Source organism: Otolemur garnettii, unplaced genomic scaffold (assembly GCF_000181295.1).
Source record: "Otolemur garnettii isolate 467f Iridium unplaced genomic scaffold, OtoGar3 scaffold00179, whole genome shotgun sequence".
NCBI classification, from domain to species: domain Eukaryota; kingdom Metazoa; phylum Chordata; class Mammalia; order Primates; family Galagidae; genus Otolemur; species Otolemur garnettii.
The window spans coordinates 3,278,331-3,285,925 of NW_003852574.1; the positions used below are offsets into that span (position 1 = coordinate 3,278,331).

The following is a 7,595-nucleotide window of genomic DNA, read 5'->3' on the forward strand; positions in this document are numbered from 1 at the left end:
GTAGAATATAAATGTCTTAACACAAGAACAAAGAAAATGCCATGAAGACTATGTTAACCATTTTGATAAAAATATTTCAAATTCTATATAAAACCAGCACATTATACCCCCGACTGCATTAATGTACACAGCTATGATTTAATAAAATATCTTAAAAAAATAGAAAGCTTATTTAAAGAAATAATGGCTGAAAACTCCCTAAATCTGGGGAAGGATATCAATTTTTGAAGCCCAAGGAACCCATTTAAGATGAACCCAAAGAAATCCATACTGAAACTCAGTATAGTCAAATTGTCAAAAGTCAAAAACAGAGAATTTTTTTTTTTTTTTGAGACAGTCTGTGTCACCCTCAGTAGAGTGCTGTGGTGTCACAGCTCACAGCAGACTCAAATTCCTGGGCTTAAGCAATTCTCTTGCCTCAGCCTCCCAAGTAGCTGGGACTATAGGTGCCCGCCCGCCACAATGCCCAGCTATTTTTTGTTGCATTTGTCATTGTTGTTTAGCTGGCCTGGGCCAGGTTCGAACCTACCAGCTTTGGTGTATGTGGCTGGTGCTGTAACCACTGTGCTATGGGTGCGCAGGCTCAAAGCAGAGTATTTTGAAATTAACAAGAGTAAGAGGAAAATGACTTGTCATGTACAAGGGAGCCTTCAAAAGACTATCAGATTTCTTAGTGGAAACTGCAGGCCAGAGGGAACGGGATGATATATTCATTGTATTGAAAAATGAGCAGTCCTTTGAAATGAAAGTGAGAGATAGGCTTTCCCAGCCAAACAAAATTTAAGGAATCTTGTCACAGTCGACTCGCCTTGCAAAAAAATGTAAAAAGGAGTTCTTTATATTGAAATAAAAGGGTGCTAAATAGCAACATAAAAGTATATGAAAATATACAGCTAACAGGTAAAGGCAAATATATAGACAAATGCAGAATATTGTAATATTGTGTTATTGTGTATTGTACTAATATTGTCCTAAGTTGTATGGGCTTTGGTAAAGTACCTTTGGCTTTCTATTGAGACCCCTAAATAACTATACCCTGTACCCTGCAAATAAGGATTCCATTTTAATGTTAGTATATACTTTTACTATGAAAGTTAAAAGGTATATTAAAGATAGCTATAATCGGCTCGGAGCCTGTGGCTCAAGTGGCTAAGGCGCCAGCCACATACATCTAAGGTGGTGGGTTCGAGTCCAGCCTGGACCCGCCAAACAACAATGACGGCTGCAACCAAAAAAAAAAAAAATAGCTGGGCGTTGGGGTACCTGTGGTCCCAGCTACTTGGGAGGCAGAGGCAGGAGACTCGCTTGAGCCCAGGAGTTGGAGGTTGCTGTGAGATGTGAGCTGTGAAGCCATGGCACTCTACCCAGGAGGATAGCTTGAGGCTCTGTCTCAAAAAAAAAAAAAAAAAAAGATAGGATAGCTATCATCACAAAAATTTGTTAATGGATGCACAGTATAAAAGATGTAAATTGTGACATCAATAATAAAGTTTGGGAAAGGAATTGAAATCCTTGGTTTTTTGTATTTGATGGGAATTCTTATCAGCGTAAATAGATTTTTTTTCCTTTTACTGTTATTTGCATCTATTTTATGTTACATCTATTTCCATGCCATAAGTTTTTGTTTCTTCAGTTTCTTCTGGGGTATCTTTTTCTTCTGTGCTACCTCCTCCTTTGGTTTGCAAACAATTTGTTCCTTTTTAGTAAGGATCATCTTGATGTGGCAGGGGGAGCTCATGTGTGGGTTAATGCGACCATGAGTTGTGTTAAGTTCAGCCACACATCTTGGGTGCTTTGTTCATATGGATATGCTGAATGACCAGAGAATTTACATTTAAACCTGAAGTTCAGCATTACTCTCTGAATTTTTAAGCATGTGCAGGAAAAATTCAGCACTGTTTTGGGGTCACCAGCCTTGTATCCAGCCTCACTCTTTGGCCTAGGCCCACCTACCAACTCCACCATTGTAAGTTGGAATGGTACACACTGTTTCTTTAGAGTGGCATCCTTCAGATACTTGGTGGCTTTTAATATATGCATACCCTTGATGGCCTGGGCAGTTTCACGTGTGTTCTTAAAGGGAACACAAATATTTGAGTCTCTTGACTTGCATGACTTCTTGGAGTTTTCTGGGTCAAGTGAATAGTGAACCATTTTCACAGATTACCTCAGGCTACTTAGGGGAAGGCTGCTTACATGTACTAAGGATAGGTATAATCACAAAATTATAAGGGGAAGGAAGAGGAGCTTAAATAGATTCTTATAAATTTTTTTTACATAAGCTTCATGGTAACCACAAAGAAAATATGTATGCAAGATACATAAGAAGAAAATAAAAGGCATAAAAACATATCACTACAAAAAAATTGATGGAACACAAAGGAAAACAGTAGGAGAGGCATTTAGTGCTGTTGTCAAGTTGTATGGTCTTTGGTAAAGCACTTTTGGCTTTCTGTTGAGATCCCTAAATATCTATACCCTGTAAGTAAGGATTACATTGTTGAAACAAAGGTCGAACCATAGGAGTATGAGTAAACATGAAATAGACGAGTCTTTTCAAAACTTAAAACCTTTGAAGTTATAGGGGAAATTTGATGAAGAAATAAAAGAGCTCATCATGCTGTCATTTAGAAATAACCTCATGCTCTCATTCTGAAATAACCATTATAATGAGTTAATGTATTTATTTTTTTCTGCTCATGGCATTTCACTCTGTTCCCTATTATATTTGTAAATTGTATTTTTCTCCTTTCTTTCCCCCACTATTACAAGTATTGTTCTTCTCTTTTTCTAGGCCCTTAAATACTTTTAATCCATGCATTTCATCTCCACCTGAAGAGTATGCCTGTCTTGTTCAAGAATAGTAAGGCAATTTTATTGTAGTTGAGGGCACTAAGGTGAGGGTAATAAAAGGAAATAGGCTTATACAGAGAAAAAGGGGCTTTGTAAGCCATGTCAAGGGCATTCGTTTTTATTGAATGGGCCAGGAAGCCACTAAAGCCTTTGGACAGAGAAGGGACATGTTCTTTATTTTGGGTTGCTTCGTTGAGACTAGAATTATAGTGGTCAGGGGTGGCAGGAGGGGGCCTAGGCAGAAGATTATACTAGTTCATGGAAGACAGCATGTTGGCTTAGATTTAGGTGTTCACTGGGACTATAAGAAGTTGTAAGTTGTTTAAAATTTGAAGTTAGACCTGACAGGATTTGTTGATAGCATATAGTTTGGACAAAGAGGAATTGATTTTTGACTCCATAGTTTTTGCCTGAATAACTGTAAGGATATATTTGTCATTCTCTGAGATATGGAAGTTTGGGAAGGGTATGTTTTGGGAAGGAAATCAGAGAATTCAATATTTAATATGTTAAATTTGAAGATACTCTTAGGTACTCAAGTAAAGATGTCAAGTAGACAGTTGGCTATATGATTGTGGAATTCTGGGGCAAAGTTGGACATCATCAGCATTTAGATGGTAGTTAAACTAGGGTGCTGGATGAAAACAGTGAAGGAGTCACTGAAAGTATAGAAGAAGTGAGCTGAAGACAGAATCCTTGAAAACTAGTGTTTAGCAGTAAGAAGAAGAGAAGAATTAGTCAGAAGAGGTTGAAAAATTATGGACAGTTGTATATAGGGAAACATGAAGTATTTAGAGGAGAGATTAATGAAGTATGTCTAAGGCTGTCAAGATTGATTCAGATGAGGACCTGGAGTTGACTAGTTGAATTTGGCAATGTGAGGTTTTATTAGAGATCTTGGTCAGTGTAGTTTGGGTTTGGTGGTGGGAATGAAAGCCTGATTAAAAGAGATTTGAGAAGGAATGAGAGAAGAGGAAATAGAATACAGTGTAAAAGAATCAAGTTAATGGCCTAACTTAGTGTTCTTTAACCTTTTTTAATGTCATTGCACACTTGAACTTATAATTAACCTTTTGTGGCACCCTTAAACTATGTAGACCCCCCCCAAAAAAGTTAAAAAAGTACCCTTTTGACTTACTTATTAACACAAACAAAATGTACCCCAATCATAGCCAAAAAAAAAAACAAAATGATTTATTATAATTTGTAATAAAAAGATAATTAAAATTCTTTTTTTATTACATCAGCATTTAATTTATTTGAAATGTCCAGAATAGAACATTGTATAGAGATTAGTACTTACAGATGGGAAATTTGGAAAGAAATAGGAGAGACTCCTAATGGGTTTTGGTTTTCTTTTGGAGTGATCATTATATTCTAAAATTAGATAGTCATGAAGACTGTACTCTGTGGAAAAAGGAAAAGCCACAAATTTGTATGTTTTATTGACTTTGAAAGCAATCTTTTTCATTTGGATGGCTCTAAAGTTTTTTTTTTTTTTTTTTTAACTGAATGGTAACTATGTACATTAATGCACTTCTGGGGCACAGTGTGGTGTTTTCACATACAATTTGAAACATTTCCATCAAACTGGTTCACATAGCCTTCATGTCATTTTCTTAGTTATTGTGTTAAAACGTTCATATTCTACTCTTAGAAAGATTCACTTGTACCCTTGTAAGATAGACCATAGATGTGATCCCTCCAATCCCCCTCCCTTGACCCATTAGCCCCTTCCCTCTCCCTCCCCCCTCCCTGGTAATTAAAATTCTTAAGAAATGTTTTTATATTTATTTATTTTTTATGTCTATTATAATTTAACATTTAATGAGATAGCCAAGCTTGTCTTCTTTTAGAATATCTTCTTTGCAAGGTTGAATTTTGAACAGGCATACTCTTAAATTTTCTTACAAGGATTCTAACTATGATCAATTTTTGTTTTTAATATTATTCATTGCAGAAAAGCTCACTTCACACAAATAAGATGTTGAGAATAGAAGAAATATTTCTATTGTTTTGGTAACATTTGTAAATTTACTGTTGAGAGATAACTACAAGGTTGAAATATCTGTTATTGAATATTTTAATTACAATCCTGTCTTTTTTTATTTCTGCTAACTCTTCCTCTTCTGTAATATTTAAATTTGTTGATGTACATGCACTTAAAACAAAAGGATTTCTCATCCTGTCCAGAGATATTATGTCAAGTGTAGATGCAGGGAAATATTTTTCAAAATTTGTGTACAATAAATCTAAAATTTATAAAATTTGTTCAATATGTTTTTTTGTAAATGGTTTTTATTTCTTATATTTTGTAATAATCTTTATTTACCAAAATGTGTTCCATATTCTTTAAAGGTCCTTATCCTTATTCTCCATAAATAAATTTGAAATGCATTTTTTTATCAAACCATAGCTGTGTACATCAATGCAATCATGGAGTACAATGTGCTGGTTTTATATACAATTTGAAATATTTTCATCAAACGGGTTAACATAGCCTTCATGGTATGGTCTTAGTTATTGTGTTAAGATATTTATATTCTACATTTAATAAATTTTGTATTGTTCAATAAGATTTTTATCCAGTTTATATCTCTTCACTAGCTCAAACATTTCTACTGCTTTCTCTTTTAATTTTTTCCTTACAGAACAGTAATTTTTCTCTGAATGCATTCATTTTATATGTAGATATGAAAATATTTTCATGATTTCCCTGTGTACTCTTTTACTAAGAGTATTCAAGCACTGAAATAAATCTTTAAGAAATGCAATCTTTTTACACCAAACTTCATCACAGAGTAAATTGACTAATTTAGAATGTTGCAATTTTAATTTTAATTTTTATTTTGTTGAGACAGAGTCTCACTTTGTCACCATTGGTAGAGTGCTATGGTATCACAGCTCACAGCAACCTCAAACTCTAGGCTTAAGTGATTCTCTTGCCTGAGCCTCCCAAGTAGCTGGGACTATAGGTGCCCACTACAGTGCCCGGCTGTTTTTTGGTTGTAGTTGTCATTGTTGTTTTACAGGCCCAGGCTGGATTCAAACCCACCAGCTCTGGGTGTACGCGGCTGGTGCCCTAGCTGCTGAGATACAGGTGCTGAGCCACTGACTTTTAAAAGGTTGCACTATATATATATATATCAATGTTATTTAAGTATTCATGGAAGTTTAACTATAGGTTCATGTATGCAGTGAGATAAAAAACATTGAAAAACACTGCTGTAGAGTGCCGTCGTCCCCGATGTCACCATAACCCTCACAAGGCTGCTGTTCTTTGCGCCGAACCTCTGCACAGCATGTGGCTACCAGACGAGATGGAAGCCCATGCTGCCGATGCCATCAAGTTGCCCCAAGGTAAGATGGCCGTGTCTGGGCTGGAGCCTCTCAGGAAGCAACCAGAGGTCCTGCCTTTGCTGGAGTTTGTCGGCGAGGCCAGTAACGGCCCCAGCACTGCTGGGTTACTTTCTTTCCCACCTCCCCCAGCAGAGGAGGAGGATGAGTTATACTGGCAGTTGCTAGAGATCATCTCTTGGTACATTTGGGAGCAGGAGACTGGCACCAAGGGTGCGAAGTCAATGAGCAAGCAGGGCAGGAGGCGCCAGCAGGAAGGCACTGGAGACCTGGCGCCTCGTTGGGAACGAGGTGCAGCGCAACCCTGAGATGGCCTTCCGAGGCATGCTTCGCAAAGTGGACCTCAAAACCGGAGACGATGTCAGATCTTTGTCTGGAGTGATGGTCCAGTTATGGCTTAACAAACTGTGACCTAATTTCTTTAGGTGGCTTTGTGACCAAACACCTGAAGACCGTAAACCAAGAAAGCTATATCGAACCATTAGCAGAAAATACCGCAGATGTCCTTGTTGCTAGTCAAACAACAAGGCTGGGATGGCTTTGTGGAGTTCTTCCACCTGGAAGACCTGGAAAGCAGGGTCAGAAATGTGCTGCTGGCTTTTGCAGGTGTTGCTGGAGTAGGAGCTGGTTTGGCCTATCTAATAAGATAGGCTTGTTAAGTGCGAGAATTTACTTCTAACCAACAACAGCTACCAGAACCACATTCATCTGTGAAATCAAATGGATTTATGAAGTTGGACTTAAACTACCCTAAGCTGTAACTTGCAAGAACAGCTTACCCAAAAAAGGAAATAGCAAGAGGAACGTGACTTTTACAAGAATAAATACAGGGGAAAAGTGATCCCCCTTGATGGAAGAGTCACTTTCTGATAAACAAAGATAAGGATGGCCATTTTATATTTGTTAAGAGTAATGGCCAATATGATGAGATCTCAATTATCAATATCTATGCACCCGCCCAGAATGTGCCTCAATTTATAAGAGATACTCTAACAGGCATGAGCAACTTGATCTCTCCCAGCTCTATCATAGTCAGAGATTTTAACAATCCTCTGGCAGTGTCGGATAGATCCTCCAATAAGAAGCTTAGCAAGGAAATTTTGGATTTAAATTTAACTATTCATCCTTTGGATCTAACAGACATCTACAGAACATTTCATCCGAACAAAACTGAATATACATTTTACTCTTCAGTCCATGGAACATACTCCAAAATCGATCACATCTTAGGCCATAAGTCTAACCTAAGTAAATTTAAAAGAATAGAAATTATTCCATGCGTCTTCTCAGACCACCATGGAATAAAAGTTGAACTCAGTAACAACAGGAATCTCCAGTCTCATACAAAAACATGGAAGCTAAATAACCTTATGCTGAATGATAGA

The 7,595-nt window shown here is 37.1% G+C and overlaps 1 pseudogene; it reads left to right on the forward strand.

Moving 5' to 3' along the window:
- The first annotated feature begins 6,093 nt into the window (after positions 1-6,093).
- Positions 6,094-6,860, forward strand: LOC100950047 (annotated as a pseudogene).
- The last annotated feature ends 735 nt before the right edge of the window (positions 6,861-7,595 follow it).